At 39.0% G+C, this 20,008-nt stretch overlaps 2 protein-coding genes across 2 annotated transcripts in view; both read right to left on the bottom strand.

Moving 5' to 3' along the window:
• Positions 1-20,008, bottom strand: part of RPS10 (ribosomal protein S10) — a 163,322-nt gene that overhangs the window by 74,999 nt on the left and 68,315 nt on the right. The window lies entirely within an intron of this gene.
• The window catches only part of NUDT3 (nudix hydrolase 3), a 125,385-nt gene that overhangs the window by 70,548 nt on the left and 34,829 nt on the right, over positions 1-20,008 (bottom strand). The window lies entirely within an intron of this gene.

Below are 20,008 nucleotides of genomic sequence, written 5' to 3'. Positions count from 1 at the left end.
TGGTGTAAGGTGCATGATGGGAAAGAAAAAGAGGGCAACGAAGGAAGCAGATTAATCAGACTGGAAACCAGTCTAAAAAACTCATACAGCAAGCATGCCAAAGAGTTACAGCAACAGAAGGCAACTAGGAATCCTCCTTGGTTTTTGAAGAGGAAGATGGCAATTTCATTTCTTTTCGAAGCCTGAATCTGAAGGCTGAATGAGCGATGGGCTGGAGCTGGGGCAGAGGGGTTGGTTAGAGAGGATTAGGGACCTGGATATAATCGGCATCCCTGGAGATGGGGAGCAACCAGTGCATTACGTCTCATTTAGGGGGCAGCAATGGCAGGGACTGGTAATTAATCAGAAAGGAGGGTGCTGTGAAAGGGATGTAAGGGCGGGGCACTTGGATGGCTGTCGGTTAAGCGTCCAACTCTTGATTTCAGCTCAGGTCATGATCCCATGGGTCACAGATTTGAGCCTCGCATCCGGCTCTGCACTGACAGTGAAGAGTCTGCTTGGGATTCTCATTCTCTCTGTCTCTCTGCCCCTTCACTTCCCCCTCTCTAAAAATAAATAAATAAACCTTAAAGATTTTTTTTTAAAAAAAGGGATGTAAGGGCTATGGCTTCCTACTGGGGTTAGCAGATGGACACAGATACCCAGTTTTCAAGAGACAAACAGGAGGGGAGCAGATGGGAAAAGAGAAAAAGGTTGAGGCACCGGCAGGAGAAGTGAAGCTTCCTGCACTCTATGTGATGGGAACTTCACAGCTTCAATTTAAATGTCCATTTGAAAGCATTCACCCCAGAAACAAAGACTGCCTCTGTAACAGTACAATTGGTGGCACTAAGGAGGAGAAAGCATTTTCTTTAAAGGCATTTCTTTAAAACTTCATGTACAGCTTGAATATTTTAGAACAAGCATTTAAGATTTTTATATTTGGCCAAGAAGAATGCCAAGCATTATTCCCTAGGAAATTTCTGAAAGCCAAATAAGAGTGAATGAAATATTTAGAACATTCAAGCTTCTTGAGGTCATTAAAACAAACGAAGCCACAGCAACAACATTCCTGACATCCACAAACTGCATTATTTTCCCACACACGATCTTAGAACTGTGGGAATACACTGTAAAATCACTGTTCATCAATACACTGATTCTGCTGAGCCAAACACAAATGAAGTCTTCTAAAATACAGGTTCATAAAAAAGACGTTGACAGTGGACTCAAAGACAGGTATGTATTGTGTCCCTACAGTAGCCATCAACGTATCAATCACGTTTCAATCTAACTTGAGATTATATTAATTACAGAGATGTCGAAGTTTAAAACCACAGTTGTATGCTGTCTACTTTATAGAGAACAGTCAGAGACTTGGCTTACAGGTCTGCCTCACACCAATCAGCCATACAACTGCAAAAAAAAAAAAAAAAATCCACATACTTCAACTTTCTCAGTTTTATGAGACTGTTCAAATAACCTCAAAACCCCTCCCAGTATTAACATTCTATTGCTCTAAATTTACACACATGTTTGTGCCTGGAATAGTGGTTCCTAATTCTACTCTTTCTTTTATGACCTATTTTTTCAATAGTATACATTGCACTTGTTAAAAAGGTACAAAGGGACATTCCTTGAAAAGTAAGCCTTCTCTCCTACCTCTCTCCCCAGAGGCACTGCTTATGAAGACTTCTTGAGATATTTTAGCATATAGGAGTATAAATAGAAACACATTTATTATTTTCTTTTCTCTCTGTTAAATCAAATAGTAACCCATCAGACACACTGTTCTACCTTATTTTTTAACTTAAATCGCAGAAATCATTTTGTCACTAGATAACCACAAAGCCTCTTTTTTCCTTTAAAGACTACGTAATATTTTTAATAAAAAAAATTTTTTTAACGTTTATTTTTGAGAGACAGAGAGAGATAGAATGCAAGAGGGGAAGAGCAGAGAGGGATGAAGACAGAATCCGAAGCAGGCTCCAAGCTCTGAGCGGTCAGCAGAGTCCCACTCGGGGCTTGAACTCAGGAGCTCTGAGATCATGACTTGAGACCACAGTTTAACTGACTGAGCCACCCAGGGACCCCAACTATGTGGTATTTTTAAAAACTCTTTTATTGTAGAAAATTCCAAACATACACAAAAGTAGAGGAAAATCCATATGAATCTCCATGTTTTCATTACCCAGCTTCAATAATTATTAACATTTTGCCTATCATGTTTCATTTACCTAAACCCATTTCCAGAGTATTTTGTTTACTTGAGAGAGAGAGAAAGAGAGAGAGAGAGAGAGAGAGAGAGAGAGAGAGAAGGAGAGAGAACGCAAACAGGGGAGGGGGGCAGAGGGAGGGAGAGAGAGAATCCTAAGCAGGCTCCATGCTCAGCACGGAGCCCAGCTAAGGGCTCCATCTCACGATCCTGGGATGATGACCTGAGCCGAAATCAAGAGTCTGCAGCTCAACCAACTGACCCATCTAGGTGTCCCCCTCCTTTTTTTAATTTTAGATGCCAGAGTATTTTTTTAAGTTTATTTATTCTGAGAGAGAGAGAGAGAGAGAGAGAGAGAACGAACCCCAAGCAGGCAGCACAAGCCTGATGTGGGGTCATGACCTGAGCAGAAACCAAGAGTCCAACATTTAACTGACTGAGCTACCCAGGCACCCCAGATGCCAGAGTATTTTAAAGCAAATCCCAGACATTAACATATTTCATTATTAAATACTTCAGTTACATATCACTAACAGATAAGGACTTTTGAAAAATATATCCTTATCATACCTAGCAAATGAACAATTGCTTCAATCAGCTAGTAAACAAGCCATATGACAATTTCTCCAACTGTTTAAAAGATGTTATTTTACAACTGGTTTATTTAAATGAAGAATCCAAACCAAGCCCATACATACATTGCATTTGACTGATAGAAGGACTCTTAAGCCTTGGTTTTCTAAAACAGTTCCCCATCATGGCCCATTGTTTTCAAGCCATTTATTTGTTGAAGAAAACAGATCATTTAATTATCTTGTAGGATTTCCCACATTCCTGCATTTGCTAATGCCCTCCCTCTGTTGTAATATTCAACTTGGTCCTCAATCTCTTCTCTCATAGTTCCTGTATCCAGGTTGTTAGATCTTGAAGCCTGATCAGGTTTGGATTTGTTTTGGCAAAAAAACTTCACAGACGGTGCGACATGCTTCCTATAGGATCGCACTGTCGGATAATAAGATCTGACATCACCTTTAGTGATGAGACGATGAAACTGGTTTCAAGTACCATCACATGATCTGTCCACTACAGAACACATCAGCAGCCTTTCTTTTATTGGTTTTATTGTCTATTAATGACAGCCATCTATATCCATAATCGCATTAGGGAATGCAAATGGTTATTTTCTAGTTCTATTGTCCCTTTTATATTTATTAGCTGAAATTTCCACAAAGAAATTTCCTCATTGATTACCCTAATGTAAGAAAGGCAAGCTAAATACTTGATTTTTTTCCTTCCTAATTTACTAATTTTAAGAAAAATGAGGGGCGCCTGGGTGGCTCAGTTGGTTAAGTGTTCGACTTCGGCTCAGGTCATGATCTCGTGGTGTGCGAGTTCCAGCCCCGCGTCAACGCTCTGTGCTGCCAGCTTGGAGCTTGGAGCCTGGAGCCTGCTTCAGATTCTGTGTCTCCCTCTCTCTCTGCCCTTCTCCCACTTGTGCTCTGTCTCTCCCTGTTTCAAAAATAAACACACACACAAAAAAAAATAAAGAAAAAGTAAAAGAAAAATGAGATAGCATCCAAGCAGTCTCCAAATATTTTTTGTTACTGTTGTACAATTAACTAGTAGATTTAATACTTCCTGTGTTTCAATCTACTGCAGTCATTAATCTTTTGATGCCCCCACCTTTAGCAAGAGCTGCTTCAGACTGGCTCTTGTCTTTTTTTTCTCCAGCACTTAATTATAAAAATTTACAGACATACAGCTAAGTTGAAAGAACTGTACAGTAACCACCCATATGCCTACCACTTATATTCTACCAGTAATGTTGCACAAATCTTGTTTATCTCATATCCTTTTGACATAAATCTTTAATCTTGGTTTTGTCTTGCTTTTTTGTCACTGTAACATCTCAGGCTCATTGTAAGCATTGCCTGCCCCAGATCTGAATTCAGGTATTTCTCTAAGGAGCTCTGGTTCTTGGTGGGAAAGGATATTTAGAGACCTCAATTTAGGTACAGGCGCTGTTGTGTTGTCATCGCTCTATGGCTTTTCAATAGCAGATAGGAAACGTGTATTATTAAAACAAAAACAATAAAGAGAATAATTGAAAAGAAAAATGAATTATGGGTTATACCGATATTTCCATTTCTGGTTTAAAGTTACTGAGCTTTTGGGTATTGTATGGAAACCAATTTGACAATAAATTATATTAAAAAAAACGGTAAAAAAATAAAAATAAAAAATAAATAAAGTTACTGAGCTTTTGGGGCACCTTGCTGGCTCAGCTGGTGGAGCATGCAATTCTTGACCTTGCGGTTATGAGCTCCAGCCCCATGGTGAGTGTAGAGATTACTTAAAATCTGAGGCAGGGACGCACCTGAGTGGCTCAGCCGGTTAAGCGTCTACTTTGGCTTAGGTCATGATCTCATGGTTTTTGAGTTCAAGCCCACACTGGGCTCTGTGCTAACAGCTCAGTGCCTGGAGCCTGCTTCGGATTCCATGTCTCTCTCTCTCTCTCTCTCTCTGCCCCTCCCTCACTTACACACGCACACTCTCTCCAAAATAAATAAACATTAAAAAAATTAAAATAAAATAATAAAATCTTAGGGGTGCCTGGGTGGCTCAGTCAATTAAGCACCCGACTTCTGTTCAGGTCATGATCTCACAGTTCATGGGTTCAAGCCCCACAAAGGGCTCTCCGCTTTCAGCATGGAGCCCACTTCGGATCCTCTGTCTCCCTCTCTGCCCTTACCCACCTCCCCTCAAAAATAAAAACATTATTTTTTAAAAATCTTAAAAAAAAAAAGTTACTGAGCTTTTGACTTCTTGGATTTAATCCCTATGTATCTTTTATGCTCAAAATAACATTAATAGAATTATCTGAGTTGTCCTGTAATATAATTTAATAGTGTCAAATTAATAGCACTATTAACCATAAAACTACTAACTACAGTTTAAGGTTTCTTTGTAGTTTTCTTAGCCTAAGGACAGATCCCACTAGAGATGTTCAATCAAAACACTATTTTAGAGCCACATGAAAGATTTTCTGTAGGATTATGCCACAGCTTGATACACAAGTTCATTTGTTTGTTTTCCATTTTTAGGAATGCATTTTGTTGTAACTGAATTACAATTCACATTCACTGGAATTTACAGATGGTCAAAGTCTAACACATGCACCTGATTTCACACACATTCCTATAAAGATACATGTTTCCGTCTCCCCAAAAAGTTCCCTGTGACTCTTTCCTATCAATGCCTCCAACCCAGGGGCAATCACTATTGTGATTTATACCATCAGATTAGTTTTGCCTGTTCTGGATCTTCATATAAATGAGTTCATACAGGGGATTTTATTATATGGTTGTACCACAATTTATTTCATTAGACCTCTTGATGGACATTTTGGGCATTTCCAATTTCTGCTATTAAACAATGCTACAATAAATAGCCCTATACACGAATCACTTCCCAAATATGAATATATTGGTAGAATTCACACACTCACTCATTCATTCAAATAATATTCACTGACTATCTGCTCAGTGCCAATCACTGTTCTAGGCACTGTGGATACAGCAATAAGCAAACAAAGGCCCTGTTCTTTTGGAATATACAATCTAATGGGAGAAGACAGGCAATAAACAAAAATAATGTCAGGTGGTCAGAAGTAGTAATAAGAAACCTAAGACCAAATAAGGAAGCAGAAATTAACAGAGTACTTTTAGATTGGGAAGTCAGGGAAGGTCTCTCCTAAGAGGTGAGGTTTGAGCACAGATCTGACTGAAGTGAGGAAAACAAGCCTTTGGTTCTCTAGGGAAAGGTACCCTCTGAAACATAGGTCCTGCCCTGAGGCCACAAGATCAAAGTAAGAAGGCCAGAGTGGCTAGAGCAGAATAAGCAAGGAAAAAAGGATGAGGAGCGGGACAGGTCAAAGAGGGCTTCCCAGAACAAGTTAATTCTTCTTCACTTGGGATAAGATCTGAAGTTACGCCCCTTAGGGGTTCTAAGTAAACACCTGGAACAGAATCACCAGAGTGTAGCATAGAAAATAGACTGCAAGGTGGAACGAAGGCGGGATCAGACCAGTTAGGAGGATCTACGATAATCCAAGGAGAGAAGTGAAGATGGTTTTAGACTAAAGAGGTAACAGTGGGGAGAGTGAGAAGTCATAACATTCTGACTTCTTCCAAAGGTAGAGCCAATAGAATTCTTGATTTGGTCTATGAGAAAAAGAAGGAAGTCAAGGATGACTTTGGTTCCCTGACCTGAGCAAATGGACCAGGTGGGAAAACAATGGGAGGAGCAGGTTTGGTAATTCCAGGAGTTCAGTTTTGCACATGTTAAGCCTGAGCTGCCTAAATGACAACATAGATGGAATTGCTGAGAAGGCAGCTGGAGAGAGGAGTCTGCTGTTCAGCAAAGAGGTCAGAGCTGGAGATTAACATCTAGCAGTATGCAGAATTTGGGGCTGGATGAGATCACTTAGAGAAAAAGTCTGGAGCACTGCTGGCCTGAACCCTGGGGCTCTTCAATGTTTTGAAGGATCCAACGAAGGAGTCCGAGAAGGAACCAACAGTAAGCGCAAAAGAAAACCAAACCATAAGGCATACGAGAAGCCAAGTGAAGTGTTTGAAAGAATGATCAACTAGATTAAATGCCACTAAGAGATCAAGTAAGATAAAGGCTAAGAACTGACCACTGGATTTGACAACATAGAGGCCATTTGTATCATGATAAAGGTATTTCTTTACAGAACCTAAGAACTGCTATGTCAAATATAAGACATAGTTGTAATTTTAATAAATGCTGACCTGGTGATTGTTGATTTGACTTTATAGTGATTTTGCCGTGTAGAAGCCTTCTGTTTTTACGTAATTAATTGTATTCTTTTTTTTCCCCGCCAATCAGATGCTTTCCCCAGTTTTACTGAGGTAATGTTTGTTTATTAGCTTATTTATTGACAAATAAAATTGTGTAAATTTACAGGGTACAACATATATTGTAAAATGATTACTGCAATAATAAAGTTAGTTAATACTTCACTTCATCACTTCATATAGTTACCACTGTGTGAGTGTGTGGCGAGAATATTCCATTTCAAGCATGCAATACAGTATTATTAACTAGAGTCATCATGTGACACATTAGATTTCCAGAACTTCATCTTATAACTTAAAGTTTGGGTGCCTGGCTGACTCAGTTGGTAGAGATTCTCGGTCTCAGGGTCACGAGTTTGAGCCCCATGTTGAGGGTAGAGGTTAGTTTAAACAAACAAACAAAAAAAAAACCCTTAAAGTTTACACCCTTATATCAACACCTCTCAATTTCCTCCATCCCCCAGACTCTGGTAACCACCATTCCACTGTGTTTCCAAGTTCGACTCTTCTAGATTCCACATATAAGTGAGATCATACAGTATTTGTCTTCCTCTGACATTTCATTTAGCATAATGCCCTCAAGGTTTATCCATAATTGTTACAAATGGCAGGATTTCCTTCTTTCTATAGCTGAATAATATCCATTGTGAGTGCACACATGCCTCATTTTCCTTACCCATTCATCCATCAATAGACACTTACGTTGCTCCCATATCTTGACTACTGTGAATAATGCTGCAATGAACATGGGGGTACAGTTATCTCTTTGAGATGCTCATTTCATTTCCCTCAGATGCTCCCAGAGACAGAATTGCTGGATCATATGGTAGTTTAATTTTTGGAGAAACCTCCATACTGCTCTCCATAATGGCTGTTTCAATTTACATTTCCTCTGGTGAGTGTTTAATAGTATGTCATTGTGGGATTTTTTTGCATTTCTTTGATTATGAATGGGTTGGAGTACTTTAAAAAATATTCTCAAGCCATCTGCTTTTATGACAGGCTTTATTGGCCAAGTCTAGGGTCCATTTTCCTACTGTGTTCTTTTCTGATTGTTATAGATTTTTGCTATATTTTGCAAATATTTTCTCCCACTCTTGAAGACTTCTCCTTCCATTCTTTCGTATCTTTTGATGAACACAAGTTACTAATTTTTTTTTTCAACGTTTTTTATTTATTTTTGGGACAGAGAGAGACAGAGCATGAATGGGGGAGGGGCAGAGAGAGAGGGAGACACAGAATCAGAAGCAGGCTCCAGGCTCTGAGCCATCAGCCCAGAGCCTGACGCGGGGCTCGAACTCACGGACCGCGAGATCGTGACCTGGCTGAAGTCGACGCTTAACCGACTGCGCCACCCAGGCGCCCCCACAAGTTACTAATTTTGATGAAGACACTGTATTACCTTTTATGGTTAGTGTTTTCTGTTTCCTGTATAAAAAATCCTCCCCTTCCCTGAGATCATAAAGCTCTTCTATATCAGGTGTTGGCAAACTTTTTTTTTTTTTAATGGCCAGGTGGTTGATATTTTCAGCTCTGTGGGCTGTATACCTTGTCGCAACTACTCAGCTCTACCAATGCAGCACAGAAGCATCACGGACACTAAATATGTACATGAATGTGGCTGTGATTCAAGAAAACCTTACTTACAAAAATGAGTCATCATCTGCCAGTCCCTGTCCGACACTATCTTTTGATGCTCTTTTAAAATTTCAATTTCTGTTAATTGCTGGTGTACAGAAACACAACTGATTTCTGCATACTGACCTTATTATCTTGTGGCCGTACCAACATCACTGAATAGTTCTAGTTCCTTTTTGATAGATTCCTTAGGATTTTCTACACAGAAGATCAAGTCATTTGAAAATCAAGACTTTACTTCTTCCTAATTTATATTTTAAATTAATTAGTTAATTAATTAATTAATTAATGCATGCATGCCTTACTGTACTGGATAGAACTTCCAGAAAAATGATTAATAGAAGTGGTGAGAATAGACATCCTTGTCTGGTTCACAACTTAGGGGCAATGTACTTATTTTTTCAATATTAAAGTATAATGTTAGCTGTTTTGAATAGCCCATTATCATGTTGAGGAAGTTCCTATCTATTCCTAGTTTGCTGAGGCATTTTATCATAAATGGATGTTGGATTCTGTCAAATGACTTTTCTTTTTTAGTCTGTTAATGTAGTAGATTACATTGATTGATTTTCAAATGTTAAATCAGCCTTGCATTTCTGGAATAAACCCAGTTAGATAGTCATGATATGTTACTCTTTTCGTATATTGGTGGATTCAAGTTGCTAATATTTAGTTAATATAAATAGGACTTAGAAGTTAACTTCAAGAGGCTCTACCTGGTCAAAAATCAATATGAACTCATGGACTGAAGCATACTTGATGTACAGTAACTCATTAATTTGAGCGATAATGGTAAATTGAGGGGGAAATACCAGTTATTTATCTTGTCATTCCTATATGAACTTTTTACAGTATGATTAGGATACTGTACGGGATTTCTAAAAGCAGAGTGTTCTCTTTTAGAAGTATGTTCTAAAAATTTATGGGTGAAATTATTGTCTAAGATTTGATCAGATATTACAAGAGGAGAGGAGTGGTTAACAATACACGTGAAACAAAACTGGCCATAAGTTGGTAACAGTTGACATTGAGTGAGAGGTACATGGGAGCTCATTATACTATCTGGTCTACTTTTGTAAAGATTTGAAATTTTCAATTTTTTTTTAATGTCTTGGTTATTCTTAGCCATATACTTCCATATATATTCAGGAATGAATTTATTTTTTTTAAAACACCTACTGAGATTTTTAGTAGTAATGGAAAACCAATAGATGATTTGGTAAGAACGATAATGTCTTCTCATTCATTAGCGAGGTGTAGTTTTCCACTTATGTAGGCTGTTCTTCAAATCTTTTCTTTTATGACTCGAATTAAATGGCATAAATTTAGAAGGTCCTGCCCCTGTCCAAGACTATAACAAAACTGCCTCATGTCTTCCTGTAGCAATTTATGGTTTTAACTTTCTAAATGTTTATACTTCCTATCTACAATGGAAATTACTCTAGTATAAACCTAAAAAAAGAATCCAACTTTTTTTTTTTTCTAGATGACCTGCCAATTTATTTCTGGACAACTTATTCTGTTGTATTGATTAGTTTGCCTACTCCTGATCCAGTTTCCAAGCATTCTATTTTAAGTACTATAGCTTTGCAACATGGTTTAATTGGACTAGACATTAACATTCCCACCCTTCACTCTTCTGTTTCAGAGTTTTACTGGCCAGGGGCACCTGGCGGGCTCAGTTGGTAGAGCACAAGACTCTTGACCTTGGGGTTGTGAGTCTGAACCCCACGTTGAGTGTAGAGAGTATTCAAAAAAGAAAATATAATCTTGGGGAGCCTGGGTGGCTCAGTCCATTAAGCATTTGACTCTTGGTTTCAGCTCAGGTCATGATCTCATGGTTCGTGGGTTTGAGCCCCACATCAGGCTCTAACTGACTGCACAGAGCCTGCTTGGGATTCTCTGTCTCTCTCTTTGCCCTGCCCTTGCATGTGCGCACGCTCTCTCTCTCTCTCTCAAAAATAAACTTAAAAAAATGCAAATAAAACAAAATCTTTAAAAAATAACAATAATTTTATTAGCTATTCTTCCATGATTGCTTATCCATTTGACCTTCAGAAACTGCTTGAGTAGTTTAAATAAAACAACTTGTGGGGCGCCTGGGTGGCTCAGTTGGTTAAGCATCTGACTCTGGCTCAGGTCATGATCTCACAGTTCGTGGGTTTGAGCCCTGCGACAGGCTCTGCACTGATGCCTTGGAGCCTGGCACCAGCTCCGGATTCTACATCTCCCCCTCTCTGCCCCTCCCCAACTTGTGTTCTTTCTGTCTCTCAAAAACAAATGAACATTTTTTAAAAAATGACTGACTTGTAATTTCTACAAGGATCAAGTTAAATTTACAGATCAACTTAGCAAGAATTGACATCTTAAATGCTGAACCTTCCTACCTAGGAATACTGTACATTTTTCCACTTATTCAAATCCTCTCAGTGACATTTTTAAAGTTTTCTTTCCACAGATCTTGCCGATTTCTTCAGTTTATTCTTTTTTGTTACTCTTGAGCTCCTATTCTACTGCTTATTATTTCAAAAAAATCATACCAACTTTTTATAGATTACTATTAAGATTATATTAAATCCATGCATAAGCACAAATGATTAAGAGAAAATTATTTTCAGTAAAAAAGCAATTTTTACCTTATGCTAATGTACTATAAACCATCATGGTTTCCATCATGACTACAGCTGCCCAGCTATGGCCACGAGCAGGTGTACAGGAAAGCCACATCATATGGTGGGGTCAGATGAGCAGTAAGCAGGGGGCAGGCAGGTCACAAGTAACTATTCTGTTGCAATTCTGACCACATATCTGTAGATTCCAACTTACCATTCTTACAAAAACGAAAACAAAAAAGGGCCAAACACATATGGTGCACCAAGAATAAACGAAATATTTAACTATATATGAGAAAATTAAGACGGAAAGATAATTTTCATGTAATTTCAAATACTGTATTTCACAACTTTCCATGTTTCTAACATAACTGAACTGTCAAACTGTTTTATTCTACCATAAATTATGCTTCATTTACTCTAGTAGAAGATGGAGAGTATCACCAGAAATCAGAAAAAACTAGGTAGCAACTGCATTAAGATTGAGAAACCTTGGCTGAGAGTCCCTTACCTGAAGACAATCCATTGCTCTAAGACTCAGAATAAAGAGGAGTAAACAGAGAGAGCGAGGGTTCATTATACCCAAGATGTTTTAATTATTTCAACTTCATAGAAAATTAATATGAATAAATCTTATATAATCAAACATCAATAAAAGAACCATAAGAAACTGATTATAACACTGGTTGTCTGTGAGGAAGGAAACTGGATAAAGGGGGGGGGACAGGTATGGGAAGGAGAATTTTCATTGCATCCCAATTGTGTCTTTTGAATTTTAAACCAAGTAAATGTACTGCCTATTCAAAAATAAATTTCATTTTGGGGCACCTGGCTGGCTAGGTCAGAAGAGCATGCAACTCTTGGTCCTGGGGTCATGAGTTCAAGTCCCATGTTGGATGTAGAGATTACTTAAATAAAAAACTTAAATAATTTAATTATTTTTTTATTTTTTTATTTTTTTTAATTTTTTTTTCAACGTTTTTTATTTATTTTTGGGACAGAGAGAGACAGAGCATGAACGGGGGAGGGGCAGAGAGAGAGGGAGACACAGAATCGGAAACAGGCTCCAGGCTCCGAGCCATCAGCCCAGAGCCTGACGCGGGGCTCGAACTCACGGACCGCGAGATCGTGACCTGGCTGAAGTCGGACGCTTAACCGACTGCGCCACCCAGGCGCCCCTTAAATAATTTAATTTTAAGAGCTCATTACAGGGGGGCGTCTGGGTGGCTCAATTGGTTGAGCGACCGACTTCGGCTCAGGTCATAATCTCACAGTTTGTGAGTTTGAGCCCCGCATCGGGCTCTGTGCTGACAGCTTGGAGCCTGGAGCCTGCTTCAGATTCTGTGTCTCCCTCTCTCTCTGCCCCTCCCCAACTCATGCTCTGTCTCTGTCTCAGAAATTAATAAACATTAAAAAAAAATTTTTTTTAAAGGGCTCATTAGATGCTATAAAATGACCAACTGAAGAACAATTCTGAACCTTCTTATAAACAACACTTAAAGACATTGTTGGGGCACCTGGGTGGTGCAGTTGGTTGAGTGTCTGACTTGGACTCAGGTCATGATCTCACAAGTTGCTAAGTTTGAGCCCCGCATCGGGATCGCTGCTGTCAGCTCAGAGCCTACTTCAGATCCTCTGTTCCTCTCTCTCTGTGCCCTTCCCCTGCTCACTCTCTCAAAAATGAATAAACAGTAAAAAAAAAAAAAAAAAAAAAAAAAAAAAAAAAAAAATCATTAGAACACTCAAATTCCCTACATAAGTGAATCTTAAAGTAAAAGTTTATTTCTAGACTAACTTACATTTGTTCTTTTATCAGTCACTAAAAAGCCATTAGTCCCATCACATTTTCCTCTTTCTTTTTAACTAACCCATAAGAGAGCTAGATTTAGTGGACAACTGCCCATTCTTGCAATATCTCTTCTACTGATCTTTTAAAACTTTTAGCTGACCTGTTTCATATATTTTTAATGCAAACTCTCATAAATCTTTTTCTTAAAGAAAACCAAAATTATAAATTACTCTTGACATTCCTTTTTTCAACCATTAAGAGGCCAAAACAAAAATTACTCTGCTCTACTCTGGAAAAGCATCATTCTTGAACAATTAATTTGGCCACATTTTGGTAGTGCCTCTAAAAATTTTACTGAAACAATTTGACCCTAAATTTATCTCTCGATTATACTTCAAAGCATGTGGAGAATGAAATACCCTCAACAACACCCACCCAATGAAGTATGTAGAAAACAAAGCCCTTTTATCCATGAAATCATATTAAATTATAAATTGCCATTTAATAACAGACCACTCTAAAAGGAAAACTTTTAAGAGAATACTTCTTAAAAATTACTATAATCTTAAAAGTAGCCTTTTTAAAAAAGGTGAAATACACACAACTTGAAATTAACCTTTTTTTTTTTTTTTTGGTTTTTATTAAGTTATTTAAGTAATCTCCACACCCAACATGGGGCTCGAACTCACAACCCTTAGGATCAAGAGTTGCATGCTCTTCAACTGAGTCAGCCAGGTGCCCCTAAAATTAACCATTTCAGAGTAAACAGGTCAGTGACATTTAATACATTCACAATGTCATAAAACCACCACCTCTATCTAATCCCAAAACACTTTTATCACCGCAAAATAAAACCTCATACCCATTAAGCAGTTACTCCTCATCCAGGACCTCAGACCTCCAGCCCCTGGTAACCATCAATCTTGCTATCTGCATCTACAGATTTACCTATCTGCATATTTTATGTAAATGGAATCAATGTGACAAGAGGTCTGGCTTCTTTCACTTAGCATGTTTCTGAGGTTCATCTGCAATGTATTAGCATGTACCAGTACTTCATTCTTTTTTATGGGTAATATTAGCCCATTATATATACACATTACAATTTGTTTATTCATTCACTGATAAACGTCTGGCTGTTTTCACCTTCAGCTATCATGAACAGTGCTAAACATTTATGTACAAATATTTGAGTACCTGTTTTCAGTTTTTTTAGGTACATACCTAGGAATGGAATTGCTAAGTCAAACATAATTCCTTAATGTTTGACTTTTTCAGGAACCATCAAACTGTTTCCACAACTGACCCACTCTAAATTTCCACCAGCAGTGTACAAGGCTTCCAATTTCTCCACATCCTAACTTGTTATTTTCCATGTTTAAAATTATAGCTATCCTAGTGGGTGGAAAGTGTAAAACCTAGTTCTAAGAATGTCCTAATAATTACTTAAATACTGAAGGAAAGTAGAATAGTGATAAGCAGGAATGGGAAATATTAAACTCCTATTTCCTCCTCTTCCCCCCACCCCACAGAAAACTCAAATAAGTAGACTTTTTCTCCCAGAAAATAAGTAAAAATGTATTAGATATCAAGAGAATGAGAAAACAAGTCACAGACTAGGAGAAAACATTTACAAAAGTCGTATATGAGGGGCACCTGGGTGGCTCAGTCGGTTGAGCATCCAACTTTGGCTCAGGTCATGATCTTTCAGTTCGTGAGTTCGAGCCCTGCATTGGGCTCTGTGCTGATAGCTCAGAGCCTGGAGCCTGCTTCAGATTCTGTGTTTCCCTCTCGCCCTGCCCCTAGCCTGTTCGGGCTCTGTCTCTCTCAAAAACAAGCATTAAAAAACAAAAAAAGCCATATCTTGTAAAGGACTCATCCAAAAGAATTCTTAGAACTCACAAGAAGAAAATAAGTAACTGATTTAAAAATGGGTCAAAGGGGGGCACCTGGGTGGCTCAGTTAAGCATCCAACTTTGGCTCAGGTCATGATCTCGCGGTTCGTGAGCTCAAGCCCTGCGTCGGGCTCTGTGCTGACAGCTCAGAGCCTGGAGCCTGTTTCAGATTCTGTGTCTCCCTCTCTCTCTGCCCCTCCCCTGCTCACACTCTGTCTCTCTCTCTCAAAAATAAATAAAAATTAAAAAAAAAATTTTTTAATTAAAAAATAAAATGGTTAAAAGAGGGGCACCTGGCTGGCTTTGTCAGTGGAGCATGTGACTTTTGATCTCAGGGTTGTAAATTCGAGCCCCACAATTGAGTGTATAGATTACTTAAAATCTTAAAAAAAAAAACAAAACTTAAAAACAATTGGGTAAAAGACCTGAACAGACACCTCACCAAAGAAGCTATACAGAGGGCAAATAAACATATGAAAAGATGCTCAACCCCATCTGTCACTAGGAAAGTGTAAGTTAAAACAATAAGATACCAGTACACACTTCTGAGAATGGCCAAAATCCATATGGTGTCACAATACTGACACTAAATGCTATGCTGGGGAAGACATGGAGTGAGAGGAACTGCTGTTGGTGGGAATGCAAAATGGTATGAGCACTTTGGAAGACATCTGGCAGTCTCTTACAAAATTAAACATATTCTTACCATACAATTCAGCAGTCATGCTCCGTTATATTCGCCCAAAGGAGTTGAAAACATGACCACACAAACGCCTGCACACAAACATTTACAACAGCTTCATTCATGATCACCAAAACTTGGAAGCAATCAAGGTGTCCTTCAACAGGTGAATAGATAAATAAACTGTGGTACATGCAGACAATGGAATATTATTCAGCGTTAAAAAGAAAGGAGCTATCAAAACCGTGAAAAGTTCATGAAGGAACCTTAAAAACATATTACTAAGTGAATGAAGACGACCTGAAAAGGCTACATACTGTATGATTCCAATCGCATGACATACTGGAAAAGGCAAGACTATGGGGACAGTAAAAAGATGAACAGTTGCCAGGGAGTGGAGCCAGGGAAGGATGAACAGGAAAAGCAGAGATTTTTAGGGCAGTGAAACTATTCTGTACGATACTATAAGGGTGATACATGTCATTATATATTGGTCAAAATCCACAGAATGTACAACACCAAGAGTGAACACTAATATAAAGTATGGCTTTGGGATGATAATGATGTAGCCATGTAGGCTCAGTGACTGTAACACATGTGACGCTCTGGTGGGGGATGTTGACAGTAGGGAAGGTGTTAAGTGTGTGAAGTCAGAGGGTACATGGGCACTTTCTACACTTGCCACTCAATTTTTTTTGTGAACCAGAAACTGTTCTAGAAAATAAAGTCTATTAAGAAGTATTAAGGGGCGGGGGCTCTTGGGTGGTTCAGTCAGTTGAACGTCCGACTTCGACTCAGGTCATGATCTCGCAGCTTGTGAGTTCGAGCCCCGCGTCGGGCCCTGTGCTGACAGCCTGGAGCCTGCTTCAGATTCTGTGTGTGTGTCTCTCTCTGTCCCCCACACCCCCGCTCACACACACTCTCTCTCTCTCTCTCCCTCAAAAATAAATAAACATTAAAAAAATAAAAAAATAAAAAGTATTAAGGGGCACCTGCCTGGCTCAGTCTGTAGAGCATGGGACTCTTGATCTCAGGGTTTAAGTTTGAGCCCCACATTGGGTGTAGAGACTACTTAAAAATAAAATCTTAAAAAAAGTATTAAAATGTGTTTTAAAGGTACTGGATTTATTTTAACACACAATTGCTGGATTACTTTAAAGGGTCGGTAAAGGTCAACCTAAATTCATAGAATTATTAGTAACAGTTATAACTAATGTATCTACAAGCAACTGAAATGTCCTAAATGCTAAGCGTGTAAATATAATCTAACGCAATTCTCATAATAACCCTGGGAATTAGATGCTGTTAGTGGATGCATTTCTATTTTACACTTGAAGAAACTGTGGTTTTAGGAGGGTAACTCAGCCCTGAACTACAGGCCTGATCCTAAAACCACGTTCTTTCCACCACACTGACTCCATCTGAATGCTGCAGCACTGGCCCCCATTAGCTAACACCATTAGCTAACGAGAATCCTGGGAGTCTGCATCTGGATGAAGAGCAAATTACACTTGTAGCTTCAGTTCTATAGCACATGGTGCCAATTCGCAAAACATGCTTAGTATATGATAATGATTCATCGGAATACTCAACCCAGCAAGAATATCATCCTCCTCTCCATTTTTCTAAGGGACCAAATGCCGACAGATGTTCATAGCTGGTGTAGGAACTGTGTGGCTACATTACGTGCTAGCAGCCACACCAAGGTTCGTTCTGTTCTAAGCCTGCATAGCCTGGGAGTCCTCCAGATGCCCATGCTCACCTCAACAAGGATAAAGGGTTACTTGGGTCCTTTTACAAGTTAACACGTACTGGTATTTCATCATTTCCACTAGAGGAAGGCAGCTATATAAAACAGATCAGCAAAAGTTGGAAATAACCAACGAGAAATAAAAACACAACGGCAGACTTAACTCCTCAACCACCCACAACACTGAAAACTCAATTTTTATCCTTGCCCATTAAAAGGAGAAAGAGAAGAGGCGCCTGGGTGGCTCAGTCCATTAAGCATCTGACTTCAGATCAGGTCATGATCTCACAATTTGTGAGTTTGAGCCCCACGTCAAGCTCTGTGCTGACAGCTCAGAGCCTGGAGCCTGCTTCGGATTCTGTGTCTCCCTCTCCTCTCTCTGCCCCTCCCCCACTTGTACTCTGTCTCTCTCTCAAAATGAAATAAACAGTAAAAAAAAAAAAAGGGGGGGGGAGTAAGAGAAGCAGGCTTGTCATTTAAGGGTAAGAAGCAAACTCAGCAGTCATGGGAGATTAGGGAGTCTTGGCAGTGGGAAAAGAGGGCCCAAAATAGATGTATTAAACACAGCTAGGTGAGAATTCTGATCAGCACATATTTTTAGTGATTGCGCATTTATAACGTTCATATGCCGAGTTCAAAATTAGTTTAGCTACCAGTCTTTTGAAATGCCAGAAAAATTATTCCTCTCCCCACAACCGTCTTCACCATGGAAATAATTACAAGTTCAAAGCCCAGCACCGACTATGCCATTGTCCTGTAACCTTGTAAAGCCACCCGGACAGTGTTCACCCCCACCATACACCTTCTCCCCTGCACCCCTGCCTCCAGTCAAAAGGAACCTCTATGTTCCACATCTGATTTGCAGGTGGGTATGATGGTGGGGCAGCCTAAGGAAAGCAGGAAGGGAAAGAAGAGAAATGTGGCAAAGATGACTCCTAGTTGTCCCCCAGTATCTGTTCCTGGCTTCATCCTTGGGAGGCTAAACAAGGAAGCTATTGCTAACTAACCAGATTGAGTCAAGCTTTCAAGTAAAACTATGCTTGACCACAAATTGTCTTAGGTCACAAAATTCTCAGGTGGTATTTTCCGCTGTTGTCAAATTATTATGTCACAAAGGCTGTTTTTAATCTACTTTGGACATCAAGAATCAAAAGACATATTTTAGAAGATTTTAAAAAGTCAGAAAATGAAGGCTGACAGAGGAAACAGTAATAGTTCTTAAGTTGCCCTTATTGTCAACCATTGCAAATATAACTAAATTTATGTGCTCTCATTTAGAAGCTCAGTCCCTTTGTTCTCTAGCACTAAAAAAGCTCCTGCATCATTTCCAATATTTCCAACAGCAGTTCAACCTGTGCATCCCTTCTTTAGAAGCTTTTAGAAAAATTAGGACTTGGGGTGCCTGGGTGGCTCAGTCGGTTGAGCATCCAACTTCAGCTCAGATCATGATCTCACGGTCTGTGAGTTCAAGCCCCGCACTGGGCTCTGTGCTGACGACTCAGAGCCTGGAGCCCACTTCAGATTCTGTGTCCCTCTCTCGCTCTGCTCCTCCCCTGCTTATGCTCTGTCTCTCTCTCAAGAATAAATAAAACATTAAAAAAATTTTTTTTTTAGTTAGGACTTGTTTGCATAGCAAAGGAAACCATCAACAGAAAGGCAACCTACTGAATGGGAGAAGATATTTGCAAATGGTATGTCTGATGAGAGGTTAATATCCAAAATACATAAAACACTTGTAGAATTCAACACCCAAAAACCCAAAATAATCCAATTTAAAAATGGGCAGAGGGCTTGAACAGACATTTCTCCAAAGAAGTACATAAAGATGGCTAACAGAAACATGAAAAGTTGCTCAACATCACTCATCATCAGGGAAATACAAATCAAAACCACAAAGAGCTATCATCTCACACCTGTCGGAGTGGCTAAAATCAAAAACACAAGAAACAAGTGTTGGCAAAGACGTGGAGAAAAAGGAACCCTCATGAAACTGCTGGTGGGAATCCAAACTGGTGCAGCCACTGTGGAAAACAGTATGGAGGTTTCTCAAAAAATTAAAAAATAGAATTACCATATGGTCCAGTAATTCCACTACCAAGTATTTACCCCCCAAAAATGAAAACACTCATTTGGAAAGATATGTGCATCCCGATGTTATTGCAGCATTATTTACAATACCAAGACATGGGAGCAATTCAAGTGACCATCCACAGATGAATGGATAAAGAAGACATATATATATATACAATGGAATGTTACTCAGTCATAAAAATGAATGAAATCTTGCCATTTGCAATACCATGGATGGATCTAGAGGGTACAATGCTAAGTGGCATAAGTCAGATAAAGACAAATACCATACGATTTCACTCATACGTGGAATTTAAGAAACAAACAAAACAAAAGAACTCTTAAATACAGAGAATTGGTGGTTGCCAGAGGGGAGGTAGGTGGGGAGAGGAGTAAAATAGATAATGGGGATTAGGAGTACACTAATCATGATGAGCACTGAATAATGTATAGAATTTTTAAATCATACCGTATACCTGAAACTAATGTAACACTATG

Source organism: Panthera uncia (assembly GCF_023721935.1).
Source record: "Panthera uncia isolate 11264 chromosome B2 unlocalized genomic scaffold, Puncia_PCG_1.0 HiC_scaffold_24, whole genome shotgun sequence".
In the NCBI taxonomy this organism is placed as follows: Eukaryota; Metazoa; Chordata; class Mammalia; order Carnivora; family Felidae; genus Panthera; species Panthera uncia.
This window is presented reverse-complemented; position numbering and strand designations above follow the sequence as displayed.